Source organism: Berghia stephanieae, chromosome 1, assembly GCF_034508935.2.
Source record: "Berghia stephanieae isolate SIO BIC M18660-M18661 chromosome 1, UCSD_Bste_1.3, whole genome shotgun sequence".
NCBI classification, from domain to species: Eukaryota; Metazoa; Mollusca; class Gastropoda; order Nudibranchia; family Aeolidiidae; genus Berghia; species Berghia stephanieae.
The window spans coordinates 63,416,316-63,438,815 of record NC_088360.1 but is presented as its reverse complement, the minus strand read 5'-3'; the positions used below and the strand labels follow the sequence as shown (position 1 = coordinate 63,438,815).

At 35.7% G+C, this 22,500-nt stretch overlaps 1 protein-coding gene across 1 annotated transcript in view; it reads right to left on the bottom strand.

Annotated features, from left to right (window-relative positions):
* LOC144979209 (uncharacterized) overlaps positions 1-22,500 on the bottom strand; it is a 60,518-nt gene that overhangs the window by 968 nt on the left and 37,050 nt on the right. The gene's annotated exons all lie outside the window — the stretch shown is intronic.

Sequence of the window (22,500 nt, the reverse complement as noted above, 5' to 3'; positions counted from 1 at the left end):
ATAGGATTCGACCTTATCATAATGGATATCCACCTTTGCGGTATCCCTTCTGTTCGCAGATGAGATTCATGGTTTGCCACATTGGGCCCCCTCGTGGATCTTCTACCTTGTCGCTGGTGAGGGGGCTTGAGGCAAAGGTGAAAATCCCGGTTGACCGTCACGAGACCATCCCGAGTATCGAGCCAACGAGCCACACGAGCTGGCCCGGTATGTGACTAATGAGGATCCAACCCGGTGCCCAAATGGCCACCGCCATGCCGGGCGCCACACTACTATGTTCATGACGAGTCGTACAATACAGCATATTCAATGGCGAAGCGGTCGGCCGCCTAGCCAAATACTACCGCGTTCGTGTCGCCAGGGTCGTCGGCACGTTCGAGAAGTAAGCAAGGGTCCCAACACACTTTCAACTGGAAAATGCGATATCGGGAATAACGACCTGACGCATATATTATCCTTCAATATCGAGAGCCAGAGTATGGCAAAAAATGAGCTTTTGTCAAAGCTACTGGCTGTCCATAGCGTCGATATTCTCCTATTACAGGAGACCCACCTTTACTCAGGCGCGCAATCTTCTCGATTCCAGATCCCAGGCTATACGGTGGTCCAACGAGAGGACACTTCGAGGCTCAAAGGGGGCATTAGCGTTTACGCTAAAGAGCCATCAAAGGTAAGGGTCATAGAGAGTGCAACTGATAGCAATGGGGTGAACCGAATTTTCGGTTCTTGTCACCGCAGGGGTGACAATTCCGAGGGTGCAGTCTCTCCCACTTTGCCGATGGAACTTCAGGAAGGCTAACTGGGAGGAATTCAGTTCCTATATCGAGCAGGCTTGCCCTGCCATTCCTCCCAAGTCCGAGAATATAACAAGATTTAACAGGCTACTGGTTAAGAGCGCTATACGCTCTATTCCACGGGGCAAACGGAAATTCTACACCCTTTGCTGGACGGAAGAGTAGGAAAATCTGTACAAGGAGTACCAGCAGACCCAGCCCCAGACGTAGCCGAAAGACTACTTCAGTCTTTCGGAGGGAAGGAAGCAACGGTGGCAGGAGACCGTGGAAAGTCTCGACTTTACACACTCTAGCCGCCACGCTTGGCGTTTGATAAAGAAATTGGATCCAGACCGGAATTACGCGAAGGCTGCACCGGAATGTGAGGCAGACACAATTGCCAAGAATATAAAGAACCGTAGCAAACGGGTCCCTAATCATGCTTTTGAGCGCGGTGTCCGCAAGGCGTACCGTAAGAATTTGGACTCGCTACCTGCGGAGTAGTCGGACTGGACGTTCCCGTTCAGTCTACGAAAAGTGGATGCAGCCATTAGCGATGTAAAGAACGGCAAAGCAGCAGGGATAGACGGTGTATATCCTGATATGGTGACGCATCTGGGCCCCAGGGCATGGACCTGGCTGGCAGAGGCAATGTCTGACGTCCTTGCAAAAGGAAAGCTCCCACAAGTGAAGATAGTTGCCATCCTGAAGCCTGGGAAACCGGCGAAGGAAGTCGACAGTTACAGACCCATATCTCTACTGAGCTCTCTTTACAAATTGTTGGAGCGAGTTCTATTAAACCGACGGGGCCGGTCCTAGACGCTGCCCTGCCACCCGAGCAGACGGGCTTCAGGGAAGGGAGGTGCACCACAGAACAGATCATTGCCCTTACAGAGCATATTGTGCAAGGGTACGAGAGGAAACAGCAAACAGGTGCTGTATTTATAGACCTATCAGCGGCGTACGATACTCAAACTTGCAAAGATTATAAGGTGCCAAAAGACCTTGAAGTTGTTCTCTTCGATCTTAGGGGAAAGACAATTCCACGTCGCGCTGGGAGACGCGACGAGTAAAGTAAGGAAATTGAAGACTGGGGTCCCTCTGGGTTCGGTACTTGCGCCAATGTTGTTTAACGTTTACATTAGCGATATGCTGAACACTTCATCCCTGAGGTTGGGATACGCGGACGACTGGGCACTCGTTACTCAGAGTAAAGTGTGGACCCGTCTCGAGAGCGTACTCAGCGAGTACGTCACCAGACTCAAATCCTACTTCGACAAGTGGTACCTGAAGATGAACACTTCAAAAAACCGTGGCCACTGCATTCCACCTATGCAGTGCATGGCACACCCGTAAACTGAACGTCCTCGTCGGGGAGCAGCCACTCCCATATGAGCCGCATCCAAAATATTTAGAGGTGACGCTGGACCGCAGCCTTACCTATTGGGTGCATCTCGAAGGAGTTGCCCCAAAGATAGAGAAACGCAACAGTTCCTGAGGAAGCTGGCGGGATCGGCTTGGGGTGCTAACCAAGCACTACTGAGAACGTCCGCTCTGGCACTATGCTATTCCACCGCGGAGTATTGCGCTCCAGTTTGGGGTAGAAGCAGAAACGTTGCGAAGGTAGATGTAAAACTTCGCAAGTCAATGCATATAGTGTCAGGAACGCTGGCAACAACTCCTAGAGAATGGGGCCCGATAATGGCAGCAATCCAGCCCCCCGATGTCAGGAGGGAGATGATTATGGTAAACTGGCTAAATAAGATCCGAGAGAGAGGGAATGGGGATACCCCTCTGAAGCGCATTATGGACGGCGCCCCGGCTTCGAGCCGAAATAAGTCTCGGCAACCCTTGTACGCAGCTTCCCTGACTACGGACAGAGATGCATATACGAGATGGAAGTCGGTTTGGACGAATTCAATCCCTCATGGGGGCGGGGACTTACACTCCTCTAAGCTTGGTGAGAAGTTGTCAGGCTTTGATACCAGTAAGAGGAGACACTGGGTGGCTGCGAATCGGCTTCGGTCAAGGAGCTGCCTAACAGCAAGTGCGTTTCATCAGTGGGGACTTTCCACCTGTCCCACATGTACCCGATGTGGGCAAGAACCCGAAACGGCAGAGCATCTAGTTGAACGGTGTGTTGTGACGATGCTACCGGGCGGGTTCGCGATGGTGCACGAGTGCGGACCGGACTTTGCTGATTGGGTCGATCGTCATAACATAGTAGTGTGAGAACCATAAGAGGCTGCTGCCACATTGGAACACAATGTTAAGAACAGAAAAGCAACGGGAATAGATTGCATATATCCCGATATGCTGAAGTATCTGGGCCCCAGGAAAAAGCAAACTCGTGCTGCATTTATCAGCGGCATATGATATGATCTGGTGCGAAGAGTTAATGCTGAAACTTGCAATAATCGAAAGGTTCAATAAGACAATGAAGTTGTTCTCTTCTATCCTAGGGGAAAGACAATTCATGTCCCCCTTGGAGGCACCACGAGCAAAGTCAGGAAAATGAGGATTGGAGTCCCTGAGGGATTTGTTCTGGGACCAATGTTGTCTACATTAGCGACACTTCTTCCCCGAAGCTTATTACGCGGACGATTGGGCACTCATTACTCGGTGTATAACTGTCTCTAGTGAGGATGTTACCAGAATCAAATCATACTTTGACAAGTGGTACCTGAAGATGAGCACTTCAAAAACCGTGGATACAACATTCCATTGATGTAGTGGCTGGCCTAACCGTAAACTGAACGTCCTCGTTGGGGACCAGCGTCTCCCATATGAGTCAAATCCGAAGTACCTGGGGATTACATTGGACTGCAGCCTTACCTATCGGGTAAGATAGAGAAATGCAACAGTCGTCTGAGGAAGCTGGCGGGAACAACTTGGGATGATGTTGTTCAAGCACTTCTGAGTTCTTTCGCCTTGGCACTATCCTACTCCACCGCGGAATATTGCCCTCCGGTGTGGGGTAGGAACAAGAACGTTAAGAAAGTCTCGGAAATAGGGCCCGATAATGGCAGTAATCCACCTCCCCCCCCCCCACCCCCCCCACCCATGATGTCCGACGGGAGTCGATTACAACTGGCTGGGAGAGTAGGGAAACCCCACTCAAGCGCCCCTGTTTCGAGCCTAAATAAGTCCCGACAACCTTTTACTTAGCTCCACTGACTTCGGACAGGGCTGCACTTAACGTGATGGAAGTAGGTTTTGGACGAGTTCAATATAACAGGGGGTTGAGACATAGACTCCTCGAAACTGGGGGGTTGCGAGGTTTCTGTACCAGCAAGAGGAGGCACTGGGTGTTTCACAGTAACGATTATTCACATTTATTTTATTAAAGTTTTATTTTCGTAAGAACTGAATTCATCTCACTTAAGTTATATTTCAGTAGGTTTTGAAAACTTTACCTTTTAATATATTGCCTTCTCTTTGAATTGATTTCAAATTAGTGAATACTTTTCGTTCTACCTTATGTCACGTAGCCACTTATAAAAGCTGATCGATCTAATCTTCCTCACTCACTTCTCTCAATAACCCATGCTTTGACGGCCAGACTATTCCACTCCTCATATTATCTATGTTTTCGAGATTTATATCTGGCTCTCGGGACTTTGTGGAGCACTTCACTAGTTTTGATTTCCGCTCTCAAGACGTCGGATCTTCCATTGTCACCTTTCAATACTGTTAAGAATTTATCAAGCTCGGGCCCGTTGGAGGAATAACTGCAACTGCTCAAAACTAGAAGTGGAACGCCACAAGTCCGCCCGCAATATCTAACATTATCATCATCTCATCAAGATCGCATAAGATACGTAATATCATTATATTCTCATTTGTAACTGTGATCACCATTCATTTATCATAAGACTCATTTATCTAAATTTCATCTTTCTCTTCATATCATCTTAAACAATTCGTCATTTGTTCTTTATTTTAAAAAGTAACTAGTAAATTGTGGGGGCCTTATTCTTCAGATCTTTATTTTACGCATGTAGTCGAGTTGGGTACCGGTCGAGTTAGCTCTTAAGCACTCATTTAGACCATGACAGGGTGGTCGAGAACCTGCCTTACGCCCAGGACAGTGAGGTGATGTTTTGTTTCCCCATCGATGTAAATAAGAACTTAAAACATTGTTAAACATTTGCTGCCTTCTAAACAACAACACCTGCAATATAACGATTCACGGCGAGCAGCTTACCAACGTAGAAAGTTTTAAATACCTATGTTCAATAGTGACAACAGATGGAAGATGTAACCGAGACATACGAGCAAGAATAACTCAAGCCAAACAGGCCTTCATGGACCTGGGAAACATTTTGAAAAACAAACAGATGTCGTTCGGGATTAGATTCCGAGTCTTGAAGTGCTACGTGTGGCCAATCTTGTTCTACGGATGCGAAAGCTGGACTACAAATGCAGAAAACACAAAAGAACATTGAAGCTTTTGAAATGTGGTGCTTGAGAAGGATGCAGAGAATATCGTATACCGCACACAAAACGAATGAAGAAGTGCTAAAACAAACATACCAACAAAGGAAACTAATGCCCTTAATAGTGGATCGACAACTATCCTTTTTCGGACACATAGTAAGGAAAGATAAGAATGAATACCTGGCAAGTTGTGGAAAAATACCTGGTAAACGCGCCCGGGGGAGACAAAGAAAAACACTCATAGACCAACTGAAGGGCTTCACCAACCTAACAATCCAAGAGCTGTTTGAAAAAGCAAGAGACAGGGAGGAATGGAGAGAGATAATTCATGCAGTATCCGAAGCCTGGACCAGGCATGGAACCTAGAAGAAGAAGAATCAGGGTTGCCAGTTTGGGATTTTTAATGACAAATTGGGAATAAAACTTGGCAGGGAAAAATTGGATTTAGCATGTTGTAAAGAAGGCATCGTCATACCCAGTTATAAATTGTTTGTTAAGATAAGGTCATTGCATCATGCGTTTATCAATAATTTTGGTAACGACGTATAACAAACAATGTTTAGTACCTACAAAACAAACCCACACTGAAATTCTTGCCTGATTTTTGTGAACGCAATTGTCACCGATAATAATAATATGTCCTGCATGCAATGTTGTTGTTTGATAATAAAATGACATATTTCACCCCCAAATCGTGGCTTCGTGGTAAAATCTCATTGTGAGTCATTCGTTTTAATAGAGTGAGAGAAAAAGTCTGCGTGGCTTAGAATAATATAATTTAACACTTTTAAGAAATTAAGTTCACTTATCCTGGAGAATCTGTAGTCCTCTTTTGTCAACGAGTAATCAATAGAAATATTTCCTTTATTTCAAAATGCATAATCTCATAGTTAAAAGACAAGTGTTGATTATTTAAGGTGAGGAGTTAACGATTGCCAGATTGTCATCAACCGTGGTTGTCATATTTTGACCAACATTGAGGTATGAATTACACATGTCATTATGATAGAAACTCTATTTTAATTTGTTATTTAACCTAAAATGTCATTATACTAAATAATTCTATAGTATTTTTATAATGATTACTTCATGATTAATCATTAATTTTGATTGATGCTTTCTTTACATTGTAATTGATTATTTATAATCTTCGTATTATCGATGATGTTGCTATAATTGTTAGCGATACTGGCAATCTGCTACGTCAATATTACTGTTTCAATTTAGCACATATGATACTATTTGGCTATAACTATTGACACAATCAATACTCTGTAAAAAGTTTATTTTCATTTATTTTCTTAAACAATTATTTATATCTTATATTCCAATAGTAGTATATTGAGAGCTGAATGACTAGAACCAGATTAAAAAGATGGATGTGGATGATTGGTGTGATCGTTTTTTTACCTGCTAATCGATATTTTTAGATCTATTATGTATTGATTTTAGTTTGATTATGTATTTATAAGGACTCATTGTTATTATTTGTTATTGAATGTTTATTCAATTCCCATTTTGAGTTCGATTATATATCGAATGGTCAAATGCTTTATAATAAGTCCGTTTCGTACACCTGAGTCTAATGACTCATAGTTATTGATTAAATATACAATTATCTTATTGGCTATTAGATTGTATTTGACCTAGTTTTCTGATACTAATGCTTATTGAAATCATTTGATTGGTTCTTTCAAATCTACAAGTTCAAATATCTAGTATCCGATTGGTTGTCATCATCTCTTATACCAATGTTTAGTTCTCATTCCGTTTGATTGATACTTTGGACGTTTTTTTTTCTTCTTCTTATTTGTTAACTGTTAATACGCATTGTTTGTTTTGATCAGTAAGATGAGCGCGTGTGTTTATTGAGTGTTCGATTTGCCATCGATTATGTATCGAATCGTTAATTGCGTAATAATAGGGCTATACAGCTGATTGAACGGCTAAAAGGATCCTATCCCGGTGTTATTAGGTTCCGACTGGTTCACCCGCGCCGCAGCGCAGCAGCGCAAATTGAGGTCACGCAGTACAGTCCAAGGACTATAACGCTGAGTCGCGTTGTTCTTTTAAATTGGTTTCTTGCTCCTGAGTCTAATGACTTATTAATTTAATCAATTAAAAGTCCATTGATTCCCTCAAAGGTCAAAGGGCAAATAGCTCAGGCGTCAGCCGCACAGCAGCGCGGCAAAAAAAATAGGTCAAGGTCATTCAGAGCAGCTGAGTCTAATGACTTATAGTTATTGATTAAATATAGAATATCCCTTTCTTAATTCCCAATGGGAAATGTGTCTTTAGTGTCTAGTCCAAATGAAGACTGACATAATCAAGGCATCAGCCGCAGCTCAGCGCCGTAAAATGAGGTATAACAAGGTAACTTGTTAAATACCACGCAGCGTAACGGGTAGTCGAACTTGAAACCTTTAAGATACGAAGCAAAGACCACGCCGCTGGACCACGCTATCGTATAAGGAGTGTTTATTCAATTCCCAGGTCTGACTCCTGGACTTAGAACTATTTTTTTAAAAAAGAGAATTATTATAAACTTTCCCATGACAAATATCTACAAATCTCATTAGCTTTTGAGCGTGTTTCCACACCCACATCTGGAACACATTTACCCTCCCTGCTTGAGAGTTCACAGGCTTTATCGCCCTCTCGTGTTTATATTTAGATAAACCCGTTTTCAAACAACCTCGAAGATTAAATATCGTGAGAAACAGTCTTGGTATTCGTTTTCTTTCTTACAACTGCACCTGGTGGTTTATTTTACGTTAAAAGTCAAAACCCTACGTTCTGACTGCATTTTAAAATTATTATTGTTATTATTTTTTTTTTTAGATGTTCTCTCGTTTAAATACTGGTTTGTAATACAGTTACATTATTATCACCAGTCTTCTGATCGATAGGATAAAAGTGCGCTACCTAACCTCTAGAAGGGAACATCAATTGGTAGAGCTCTCGCTTTACACACAAAAGGAGTGGGTTCGAGTTTGTTTGTTTTGTTTTGTTGTTTTTATTCCCCTATTCATACAACACAATGATAAGGTAGCTAGGTCTGTTGGATCAAGCTGAAAGTACTTTTCGATAGTACATCTTTATTCCGTTCGTGTTATCACCCAATTGACAACGATGATTAGTTAACAGCGATCATCTCCAAGTGTAACCCCCCTCCTTCTTCATATTTTACAGTCTAATTCAATAAATGGAATACAGCTGCTCTAAATAATTAGTTCGAGTTATTTAGTCATTCATCACAAGACTTCGCGAAAACGTTATAGAAAAAAAAATACTATACTATCAACTTAAGTAACTGTGACTGTAATTTTGATTATCTCGCCTCATTGGACACTACATTCTAAATATCTCATTTTATTTTGTGTCACCTCGCCATTACCATCGCATCATGAATTTAAAATTTCTAGCATCAAAAAAAAAATAATATTCCATTATTTAACTAAAAAAGATCTTGATATATACACATCTTCATTAAAAAATAATTATCACGCGTGTCCAATGATGCGACCGTAAAGATAATTTACCCACCAAACGAAGAAGAGATAAATCAAAGATAGTGCAGGGTGTAACAAATACGAGTACATTCGTTTCGTTTCAAGAAGTGAACTCAACACTGAAATTATGATGAACACTTTTATTCGATTCAGAATATTGTTAATAGAAAAACAGATTAAAGTAGATACCATGTCAGTCAAATCCCCTTTCTTCGTATTCCCCTCCTCTCTTTGAAAACGGATTTTAGAATCGATGATACCAAACGACTATTTTTCGAATTAACAAATTATGATCTGGACTTAATAAACCGTAATCACAGACACGTTAGTAGTTGCATTGTCCTGATTTGGTGATGTCTGTGAATCTTAAATACGAAAATGTCCGAAATAACACGATGTCACGCACAATTTTACTCGCGGTAATCAATGTTGATATATTTTTTTAATAATCATAGGTTCAAACTGACTTAAAATAGGTGTAATATCTCTATACAGATTTAATCATGAGAAGTTTTGTTTAATAGTTAAACGCCTTACCACTTATCAACAAAAGGGATCACCATATGAAATCGACACATGGTTAATTGGTGAATTTAGAAACAAAGTGTCTGTTTGCTGTCACCCTTGTCGTCTCAAACAATCAATTTTAAAGAATTATGTAGTTTTTCCAGTGATTTACTGTACTGGGATGGAAGAATTATCATGTATGGTTGTGTTGTTGTTTTTTTCTTGGGTCATTTTTCTAAAGCGGGTCTTGTAGTTTGTAATTTCCGTCTTAAATGCCATTTGCTTTATTTTTTAAAATAAGACGACGGAGAATTTTATTTAATGCAATTAAAGTAGGTCTCGTTCTTGTCTAGGTCTGGTAAAATAAATGAGATGACGTCATACACTTAATACAATCCCCGTAGACAATGTTGATATTGTAGAAACCTCCGGTATAGAGATTAGAACATGAATTCGAAATCAAGACGTTTTGGTATGGTAGTTAAACAATCTATCCATCGACCAATTAAAGCCTCTTCACTATGTGAATACGACTTGTAGATGGGTGCAATAGGAGGTGAATGTTTTCATTGAAATTTCACGTAGGATCAATTAAATAGAAATACGACCGATAAGCAATGTCCATGTGTCCACACGAGTTAAACCCAATATCATGTTGTACAGTCATATTCTCTTTACCCAATATCATTTTTGGAAACATTTTGATTGGGTTAATGTAAAATTTACATCTGAATCAAAACTAAAAAGAATTGGTGACAAAAGCTTTTGTAAAACTCCAACAACTTTTAACACACGGACTTATTTAACTTGGCTGCTTTTTAATAAAAAATATTCTTGTCTGATATAATACTTGTACCCGTCATTTTCAACATGCGGCGGGTTTCGTGTTTTGTATCATGGACTTGAATTTTTTTTCGCAGCAAGAAATAAATAAATGAAACACAACAATCATTACAATACACAATATTGATTGATCAATTACTTAATACAATTACATGTCCTTGCCAAGTTACTCACTTCGTGAAATAGATTTTGATGAAAAAAAATGAAAAGACAATTCCATCACTTCATGTCCTATATTATGGTTATCATACCAAGACATAACCTAATTGAAAATGTAACAAAATTTTTTTGTAGGAATAGTAAATTTTATAAACCAGTATAATATCTCTATTTATGACATTAAACCATGAATGTTTTTAACGCACATTTTCAGGGTTTGACACTATATTTACTGTACTTCTCCAGTAACATTGTCGAAGTTTTTAGATATTTGATACCACAACACTTTTAGATAACAGCTGGTGTTTTTTTCCTCAAATTTTATCGATCTGAGCAGATAATATATTTTATCCCAGTGAAACGCTGTCCTAACAGCTGCTATATTTTTTTAAGATGATAACCCAAATGATCAGTAACACCCAATGTGTAAGACGTAGACGTGCAGTCTTTTAGTCGGTAGTGTAATATCATACAAAAACATCTGTCAAATGCGTAGTAATACCTAATGGCGATTTACAAGACGGTCAAAATTTATTAAATAAAAGTTTTCAGGACAGAATATATCAATTGAACCTAAGAAATTAATTTTTTTCAAAGCCAAAATGTGTGTGATGTAATTGATTTTTTAAGCTAAAATTTATGAAATATAAACTCGATAGCAAAAATTTATCTAACCAAAACATTTGAAGTAAAACATTGTTGGCTAAAAATGTGAAGTTAAAGTTTTCTTACCAACATTTGGGAAGTAATCATTTTCAGGTCAAAGTTTATGAAATACAAACTGTATGACAAAAATGTATGAAACTAAAGTTTTTTTTTTATCGAAATAGTGTCTGGTGAAAAAAATAAATAAATAAAAATTAAAACTTTTGTGGTCAAAATGAGTGAAGTAAAAGATTTTTCGACCAAAATTTATAAAATAAAAGTATGCGTGTAAAAATGTATGAAATGAATACTTTCTATCCAAAATCTATGCAATGAAATGTTTTTAGACCAAAATGTTTGTAGTAGTAGTATCTTGATAAAGTTTATGAATAAAGTATTATTTCTAACAAAAATATGTGAAGCAATAATTTTCCGACCAAATTGTCTGAAATGGACGTTTTCCAATCAAAATGTGAAAAGTAATAATGTTCTGACCCAATTATGAAATGAAAATTTTCTGTCAAAAATTGTATGAAATTAAATTTTTCTGGTCGAAATGTGTAAAGTAAAAGTTTTCTGACCAAAATATAATAATATTATGACCAACGGTTATGAGATCAGAATACATATTCTCTCCAAATTGTCATTCTATCAAAAAATTGTATGAAATTTAATTTTCTAATCAAAATGTGTGAAGTAAAAGTTTTCTGGTTAAAAATTGTATGAACGTTTGCCAGCAAAAATGTATGAATGTTTTCTGGCCAAATATATGAAGTAAACAATTTTTTAGGGGGTCAAAAATTATATATTTAGAATATTCTTTTGACAAAATTGTAGGAACGTTAAAACCACTGAAATAAAAGTTTTCAGGATAAATTGTATTAACGAAATTTTCCAGGCAAAATTTTGCGAAGTAACATTTGTCTGACCAAAAGATGTAAAGTATACTTTTTCTGACCAAAATGTGAGAAAATAAAATGTTTTCTACTAGAACTTCATAAGGTAAATGAAACTTTTTTTTTTGACAAAACGTGTGTAGTAATAGTTTTTCTGTAAATGTATTGTATCATAAATTATTGAAACCGTTACAAAATAAAAGACTTTTCCATGTCTTTCGCTTTTTGAGGCCTTCTCGAGGATTTGACAAAGGCAGAAAGTTTTGAATTTTCAAAGTGCTGACTACTTACCCTGCAGAATTACCATCGACAGAGTAGAGACATAGCAGATATGACTGGTGATCCTATATTATTACAGACAGAAGCAGAGATGTCCTACAATTGTTGTAGAGGTGCGATGTCGGATACGACACCCAAAGTTTTGCCATAATTTTCAATTTTATTTTGTTACCATTAAAGTATAACGTTTTCAATCGTCCTTCTAAAATTATCAATGACATGATTAATCGATCCCACAAAGGTTATGAGTAAACCTTTGTTCTTCTCCCCGACAGGGGTCAAATAACCTCAACTACAGGCGTGCGGGCTATCCTTGAACAAGACAGTTCAAACCCTAGTTCAACCTATTTAAAAAAAAAAAATACTCCTTACAAAACCTAAATGGTTTCGGAAGAGTTTATTCAAAACCTGCAGTTGAAGTTCAATCCTCTCTGTTTCACTCTTTTAGCTCCGAAAGTCGATGGAATCACTTCGTAGTTTAGTAAACCAAAACCAAAATCAAAACCAAAACCAAGGTCAATGTCACCCAAAAGATAAGATAAGGGATATGAAATAGAAATCTCACCAAAACGTGTAAGATTCGAACTATTTCCAATGAAAAAACAGTTTACCAAACCTGCATTTGAATTGCAACCCTCTCTTTTACACTGTTATAGCTCCAAAGGTCGCTTGAATTACTTAGTAGTTTAGTAAACCAAAACCAAAACCAACCCAAAAGATAAAATTAGGGTAATAAAGTGCTAGACGTCGACCCAAAATGAGTGGAGTAAAAATTTTCTCGCAAAATACAGGAAACAAAAGTGATCTGACAAAAATACCAAAATGGAAGTTTTCTAACCAATTACGCGTGAAGTAAAATTTTCGTGATAAGAAAATTGTAAAGTTAGAGTTTAAGTTTTCTGGTCAAAATTTATGAAATAAGACTGTTCTGTTCAAAATCTATGAAATTTAGTTTTATAATGAAAAAGAATTAATGAAATGAAGACTGTACACGCTAAAATGTATGAGAAAAAATATTCTGAACAAAATGTTTGAAATGAAAGTTTTCATGATAAATTTTATTGCATAATATTTTATATCTGAATAATATATATGTACATAACGTTTATAGCTAAATTTTATGAACTAGCTTTTTGTTGTTGCTTTTTTTTTATTCTAATGTGTGAAGTAAAAGTTTTGGGCCCCAAAAAAATATTGTAAAGTAAAAGCAAAAGTTTTTCTGGCCAAATTGTGTACAATATAAATTTCCTGGCCAAAATTGATGAAATGAAAATTTTCTGTCCATATAATGTATGAAACGTTATCTTTCTGGTCAAAATGTATGAAGTAACGGTTTTCCGGGTAAAACACATGAATTAAAAGTTTGCTTGCAAAAATGTGTACAATAAAAGTTTTCTGGCTAAAGTATATAAAGTAACATTTTTCTGGCTAAAATGTACGATGTAGCGGTTTTCAGGACAAAATTTGTGAAGTTAAAGTTTCATAGCCCGAAATGTGTTATATAAATTATCAGTCAAAAAACCTGTGAAATAAAAATTTTAGGGTCAAAATTTAGGAAATTAAATTTTTCTAGCCAAAATGTATGAAATGTAAGGGTTTTTTTTTTTACCAAAATGTGTATAGTAGAAATTTGTTGCTATGATAAAATCAATGTTTTGTGTGTGTCTCTGTGTATGTGTGTGTGTGTGTGTGTGTGTGTGTGTGTTTCCCCCAAAAAATTATGAAATGCACGTGTTCTCGTCCTCAACGCAAAACAATTTCTTGTCAAAATTATAAAATAAATGTTTTCAAGCCAAAATATATAAATTGAAAGTTTTCTGACCAATGTAGATAATTGAAGTAATATATTTTTGGTCAAAGTAATTGAAGTAAAAGTTTTCTGGCAAAATATATATGAAATGAAAGTTTTCCGGTCGATATATTTGAGATAAAAGTTTTCTTGTCAATATGTGTTTAGTAATATTTTGATGACAAGATTAATGGGGTTTGTTTTTTTTTTAACCCAAATTTATGAAAAGAAAGTTTTCTAACCCCAAAAGGCGAAGAGAAATCTTTTTCTGGTCAAATCGTATAACATCAGTTTTCTGACCAAAATGTTTGATATGAAAGTTTTCTAGTCAAAATATTCCAAGTCAAAGTTTGTTGGGTTTTTTTTATTTATTTCTTTTTTTTAAAAATTTGTTTATCATTTTTTTTTTTGCTGTTTCTTTCGAAATATTTATCTATTTATATATTTATTTTTCATTTGTTTTTTGTTTTGTTTTGATTTTTCTTTTGTCCCAAATTACATAAAGTAAAAGTTAGCTGGTCAAAAAATATATATTTTATAATTTTGACAAGAACTTGTTTTGCGTTGAGGACGAGAACACGTGCATTTCATAATTTTTTGGGGGAAACACACACACACACACACACACACATACACAGAGACACACACAAAACATTGATTTTATCATAGCAACAAATTTCTACTATACACATTTTGGTAAAAAAAACCCTTACATTTCATACATTTTGGCTAGAAAAATTTAATTTCCTAAATTTTGACCCTAAAATTTTTATTTCACAGGTTTTTTGACTGATAATTTATATAACACATTTCGGGCTATGAAACTTTAACTTCACAAATTTTGTCCTGAAAACCGCTACATCGTACATTTTAGCCAGAAAAATGTTACTTTATATACTTTAGCCAGAAAACTTTTATTGTACACATTTTTGCAAGCAAACTTTTAATTCATGTGTTTTACCCGGAAAACCGTTACTTCATACATTTTGACCAGAAAGATAACGTTTCATACATTATATGGACAGAAAATTTTCATTTCATCAATTTTGGCCAGGAAATTTATATTGTACACAATTTGGCCAGAAAAACTTTTGCTTTTACTTTACAATATTTTTTTGGGGCCCAAAACTTTTACTTCACACATTAGAATAAAAAAAAAAGCAACAACAAAAAGCTAGTTCATAAAATTTAGCTATAAACGTTATGTACATATATATTATTCAGATATAAAATATTATCGCAATAAAATTTATCATGAAAACTTTCATTTCAAACATTTTGTTCAGAATATTTTTTCTCATACATTTTAGCGTGTACAGTCTTCATTTCATTAATTCTTTTTCATTATAAAACTAAATTTCATAGATTTTGAACAGAACAGTCTTATTTCATAAATTTTGACCAGAAAACTTAAACTCTAACTTTACAATTTTCTTATCACGAAAATTTTACTTCACGCGTAATTGGTTAGAAAACTTCCATTTTGGTATTTTTGTCAGATCACTTTTGTTTCCTGTATTTTGCGAGAAAATTTTTACTCCACTCATTTTGGGTCGACGTCTAGCACTTTATTACCCTAATTTTATCTTTTGGGTTGGTTTTGGTTTTGGTTTACTAAACTACTAAGTAATTCAAGCGACCTTTGGAGCTATAACAGTGTAAAAGAGAGGGTTGCAATTCAAATGCAGGTTTGGTAAACTGTTTTTTCATTGGAAATAGTTCGAATCTTACACGTTTTGGTGAGATTTCTATTTCATATCCCTTATCTTATCTTTTGGGTGACATTGACCTTGGTTTTGGTTTTGATTTTGGTTTTGGTTTACTAAACTACGAAGTGATTCCATCGACTTTCGGAGCTAAAAGAGTGAAACAGAGAGGATTGAACTTCAACTGCAGGTTTTGAATAAACTCTTCCGAAACCATTTAGGTTTTGTAAGGAGTATTTTTTTTTTTTTGGAAATAGGTTGAACTAGGGTTTGAACTGTCTTGTTCAAGGATAGCCCGCACGCCTGTAGTTGAGGTTATTTGGCCCCTGCCGGGGAGAAGAACAAAGGTTTACTCATAACCTTTGTGGGATCGACATTAATCATGTCATTGATGATTTTAGAAGGACGATTGAAAACGTTATACTTTAATGGTAACAAAATAAAATTGAAAATTATGGCAAAACTTTGGGTGTCGTATCCGACATCGCACCTCTACAACAATTGTAGGACATCTCTGCTTCTGTCTGTAATAATATAGGATCACCAGTCATATCTGCTATGTCTCTACTCTGTCGATGGTAATTCTGCAGGGTAAGTAGTCAGCACTTTGAAAATTCAAAACTTTCTGCCTTTGTCAAATCCTCGAGAAGGCCTCAAAAAGCGAAAGACATGGAAAAGTCTTTTATTTTGTAACGGTTTCAATAATTTATGATACAATACATTTACAGAAAAACTATTACTACACACGTTTTGTCAAAAAAAAAGTTTCATTTACCTTATGAAGTTCTAGTAGAAAACATTTTATTTTCTCACATTTTGGTCAGAAAAAGTATACTTTACATCTTTTGGTCAGACAAATGTTACTTCGCAAAATTTTGCCTGGAAAATTTTGTTAATACAATTTATCCTGAAAACTTTTATTTCAGTGGTTTTGACGTTCCTACAATTTTGTCAAAAGAATATTTTAAATATATAATTTTTGACCCCCTAAAAAATTGTTTACTTCATATATTTGGCCAGAAAACATTCATACATTTTTGCTGGCAAACGTTCATACAATTTTTAACCAGAAAACTTTTACTTCACACATTTTGATTAAAAAATTAAATTTCATACAATTTTTTGATAGAATGACAATTTGGAGAGAATATGTATTCTGATCTCATAACCGTTGGTCATAATATTATTATATTTTGGTCAGAAAACTTTTACTTTACACATTTCGACCAGAAAAATTTAATTTCATACAATTTTTGACAGAAAATTTTCATTTCATAATTGGGTCAGAACATTATTACTTTTCACATTTTGATTGGAAAACGTCCATTTCAGACAATTTGGTCGGAAAATTATTGCTTCACATATTTTTGTTAGAAATAATACTTATTCATAAACTTTATCAAGATACTACTACTACAAACATTTTGGTCTAAAAACATTTCATTGCATAGATTTTGGATAGAAAGTATTCATTTCATACATTTTTACACGCATACTTTTATTTTATAAATTTTGGTCGAAAAATCTTTTACTTCACTCATTTTGACCACAAAAGTTTTAATTTTTATTTATTTTTTTTTTCACCAGACACTATTTCGATAAAAAAAAACTTTAGTTTCATACATTTTTGTCATACAGTTTGTACTTCATAAACTTTGACCTGAAAATGATTACTTCCCAAATGTTGGTAAGAAAACTTTAACTTCACATTTTTAGCCAACAATGTTTTACTTCAAATGTTTTGGTTAGATAAATTTTTGCTATCGAGTTTATATATCATAAATTTTAGCTTAAAAAATCAATTACATCACACACATTTTGGCTTTGAAAAAAATTAATTTCTTAGGTTCAATTGATATATTCTGTCCTGAAAACTTTTATTTAATAAATTTTGACCGTCTTGTAAATCGCCATTAGGTATTACTACGCATTTGACAGATGTTTTTGTATGATATTACACTACCGACTAAAAGACTGCACGTCTACGTCTTACACATTGGGTGTTACTGATCATTTGGGTTATCATCTTAAAAAAATATAGCAGCTGTTAGGACAGCGTTTCACTGGGATAAAATATATTATCTGCTCAGATCGATAAAATTTGAGGAAAAAAACACCAGCTGTTATCTAAAAGTGTTGTGGTATCAAATATCTAAAAACTTCGACAATGTTACTGGAGAAGTACAGTAAATATAGTGTCAAACCCTGAAAATGTGCGTTAAAAACATTCATGGTTTAATGTCATAAATAGAGATAATGTATACCTGGTTTATAAAATTTACTATTCCTACAAAAAAATTTTGTTACATTTTCAATTAGGTTATGTCTTGGTATGATAACCATAATATAGGACATGAAGTGATGGAATTGTCTTTTCATTTTTTTTCATCAAAATCTATTTCACGAAGTGAGTAACTTGGCAAGGACATGTAATTGTATTAAGTAATTGATCAATCAATATTGTGTATTGTAATGATTGTTGTGTTTCATTTATTTATTTCTTGCTGCGAAAAAAAATTCAAGTCCATGATACAAAACACGAAACCCGCCGCATGTTGAAAATGACGGGTACAAGTATTATATCAGACAAGAATATTTTTTATTAAAAAGCAGCCAAGTTAAATAAGTCCGTGTGTTAAAAGTTGTTGGAGTTTTACAAAAGCTTTTGTCACCAATTCTTTTTAGTTTTGATTCAGATGTAAATTTTACATTAACCCAATCAAAATGTTTCCAAAAATGATATTGGGTAAAGAGAATATGACTGTACAACATGATATTGGGTTTAACTCGTGTGGACACATGGACATTGCTTATCGGTCGTATTTCTATTTAATTGATCCTACGTGAAATTTCAATGAAAACATTCACCTCCTATTGCACCCATCTACAAGTCGTATTCACATAGTGAAGAGGCTTTAATTGGTCGATGGATAGATTGTTTAACTACCATACCAAAACGTCTTGATTTCGAATTCATGTTCTAATCTCTATACCGGAGGTTTCTACAATATCAACATTGTCTACGGGGATTGTATTAAGTGTATGACGTCATCTCATTTATTTTACCAGACCTAGACAAGAACGAGACCTACTTTAATTGCATTAAATAAAATTCTCCGTCATCTTATTTTAAAAAATAAAGCAAATGGCATTTAAGACGGAAATTACAAACTACAAGACCTGCTTTAGAAAAATGACCCAAGAAAAAAACAACAACACAACCATACATGATAATTCTTCCATCCCAGTACAGTAAATCACTGGAAAAACTACATAATTCTTTAAAATTGATTGTTTGAGACGACAAGGGTGACAGCAAACAGACACTTTGTTTCTAAATTCACCAATTAACCATGTGTCGATTTCATATGGTGATCCCTTTCGTTGATAAGTGGTAAGGCGTTTAACTATTAAACAAAACTTCTCATGATTAAATCTGTATAGAGATATTACACCTATTTTAAGTCAGTTTGAACCTATGATTATTAAAAAAAATATATCAACATTGATTACCGCGAGTAAAATTGTGCGTGACATCGTGTTATTTCGGACATTTTCGTATTTAAGATTCACAGACATCACCAAATCAGGACAATGCAACTACTAACGTGTCTGTGATTACGGTTTATTAAGTCCAGATCATAATTTGTTAATTCGAAAAATAGTCGTTTGGTATCATCGATTCTAAAATCCGTTTTCAAAGAGAGGAGGGGAATACGAAGAAAGGGGATTTGACTGACATGGTATCTACTTTAATCTGTTTTTCTATTAACAATAATCTGAATCGAATAAAAGTGTTCATCATAATTTCAGTGTTGAGTTCACTTCTTGAAACGAAACGAATGTACTCGTATTGGTTACACCCTGCACTATCTTTGATTTATCTCTTCTTCGTTTGGTGGGTAAATTATCTTTACGGTCGCATCATTGGACACGCGTGATAATTATTTTTTAATGAAGATGTGTATATATCAAGATCTTTTTTAGTTAAATAATGGAATATTTATTTTTTTTGATGCTAGAAATTTTAAATTCATGATGCGATGGTAATGGCGAGGTGACACAAAATAAAATGAGATATTTAGAATGTAGTGTCCAATGAGGCGAGATAATCAAAATTACAGTCACAGTTACTTAAGTTGATAGTATAGTATTTTTTTTTCTATAACGTTTTCGCGAAGTCTTGTGATGAATGACTAAATAACTCGAACTAATTATTTAGAGCAGCTGTATTCCATTTATTGAATTAGACTGTAAAATATGAAGAAGGAGGGGGGTTACACTTGGAGATGATCGCTGTTAACTAATCATCGTTGTCAATTGGGTGATAACACGAACGGAATAAAGATGTACTATCGAAAAGTACTTTCAGCTTGATCCAACAGACCTAGCTACCTTATCATTGTGTTGTATGAATAGGGGAATAAAAACAACAAAACAAAACAAACAAACTCGAACCCACTCCTTTTGTGTGTAAAGCGAGAGCTCTACCAATTGATGTTCCCTTCTAGAGGTTAGGTAGCGCACTTTTATCCTATCGATCAGAAGACTGGTGATAATAATGTAACTGTATTACAAACCAGTATTTAAACGAGAGAACATCTAAAAAAAATAAAAAAATAACAATAATAATTTTAAAATGCAGTCAGAACGTAGGGTTTTGACTTTTAACGTAAAATAAACCACCAGGTGCAGTTGTAAGAAAGAAAACGAATACCAAGACTGTTTCTCACGATATTTAATCTTCGAGGTTGTTTGAACTCTCAAGCAGGGAGGGTAAATGTGTTCCAGATGTGGGTGTGGAAACACGCTCAAAAGCTAATGAGATTTGTAGATATTTGTCATGGGAAAGTTTATAATAATTCTCTTTAAAAAAAATAGTTCTAAGTCCAGGAGTCAGACCTGGAATTGAATAAACACTCCTTATACGATAGCGTGGTCCAGCGGCGTGGTCTTTGCTTCGTATCTTAAAGGTTTCAAGTTCGACTACCCGTTACGCTGCGTGGTATTTAACAAGTTACCTTGTTTTACCTCATTTTTACGGCGCTGAGCTGCGGCTGATGCCTTGGTTATGTCAGTCTTCATTTGGACTAGACACTAAAGACACATTTCCCATTGGGAATTAAGAAAGGGATATTCTATATTTAATCAATAACTATAAGTCATTAGACTCAGCTGCTCTGAATGACCTTGACCTATTTTTTTGCCGCGCTGCTGTGCGGCTGACGCCTGAGCTATTTGCCCTTTGACCTTTGAGGGAATCAATGGACTTTTAATTGATTAAATTAATAAGTCATTAGACTCAGGAGCAAGAAACCAATTTAAAAGAACAACGCGACTCAGCGTTATAGTCCTTGGACTGTACTGCGTGACCTCAATTTGCGCTGCGGCGCTGCGGCGCGGGTGAACCAGTCGGAACCTAATAACACCGGGATAGGATCCTTTTAGCCGTTCAATCAGCTGTATAACACTATTATTACGCAATTAACGATTCGATACATAATCGATGGCAAATCGAACACTCAATAAACACACGCGCTCATCTTACTGATCAAAACAAACAATGCGTATTAACAGTTAACAAATAAGAAGAAGAAAAAAAAAAACGTCCAAAGTATCAATCAAACGGAATGAGAACTAAACATTGGTATAAGAGATGATGACAACCAATCGGATACTAGATATTTGAACTTGTAGGTTTGAAAGAACCAATCAAATGATTTCAATAAGCATTAGTATCAGAAAACTAGGTCAAATACAATCTAATAGCCAATAAGATAATTGTATATTTAATCAATAACTATGAGTCATTAGACTCAGGTGTACGAAACGGACTTATTATAAAGCATTTGACCATTCGATATATAATCGAACTCAAAATGGGAATTGAATAAACATTCAATAACAAATAATAACAATGAGTCCTTATAAATACATAATCAAACTAAAATCAATACATAATAGATCTAAAAATATCGATTAGCAGGTAAAAAAACGATCACACCAATCATCCACATCCATCTTTTTAATCTGGTTCTAGTCATTCAGCTCTCAATATACTACTTCCAATTAATAAACTATTTGTTTGTATTGATAAAAGATATCATTATTTTGTTATGAAATTCATGAACAAGATAATAATTCAGAGTTCGACACCCTAGAGCACTCTATTTTGGATTGATATCGAAGGACGAGATGAGAAGTTTCCACCCATAACAACTTTACGTGGGACTGGAGTCGAAGGACGAGTCGTGAATATTTCATCAACACCAACTTTACTTTGGACTGGACTTGAAGTACGTAACGTGAAGAGTTCATGCACAACCTTTTGCCTGAACTTAGTTTGAACAACTGCGAGTGAAGTACAAGTCCAACGTACAACGCTTCCAATTTGGAGTGATAAACCTATAGACTGAGCCCCATCCAAGCCTTTTATATAACTATTCAAAATTTGCGTATTTTGCAGTTAATTAAGTATCCATTGATTTTACTTATTTAATACATTACAGAATAGTTACCTTTTTCATCCCTTTACTGGCTCGGCAAAATGACATTTCTATGGCTACATGGTAAGAAAATAAGATTTATGAAATTGGCAACCTTGTCTTCGACTTCGCCGCGAACAAGATCAGATCCTGGATAGGGAGCTACTGTTTAAAATGGTCTAAAAGCTGTCAAACCGCGACAGCATAAGGATATGAACATATTATAAAAGGATATACGGCTGTATAAGCTTTTCCTCAATGCAATCTCGTCGCAAGGCATTTATTATGAATTGGTTTAACACTCATGCCACCAGTTTCAAATAAACGCGTTAGGGGAATGGGAAATATGTATTAACCAAAACAGAGAAGAATAACAGGGCAATGGTCCAGCAAGGGCACAGTAGATTGTTCTTCCCTTTCCTTTATGTAATAACAAGACCATGGAAAATTTACGAGGGGTTCGTTT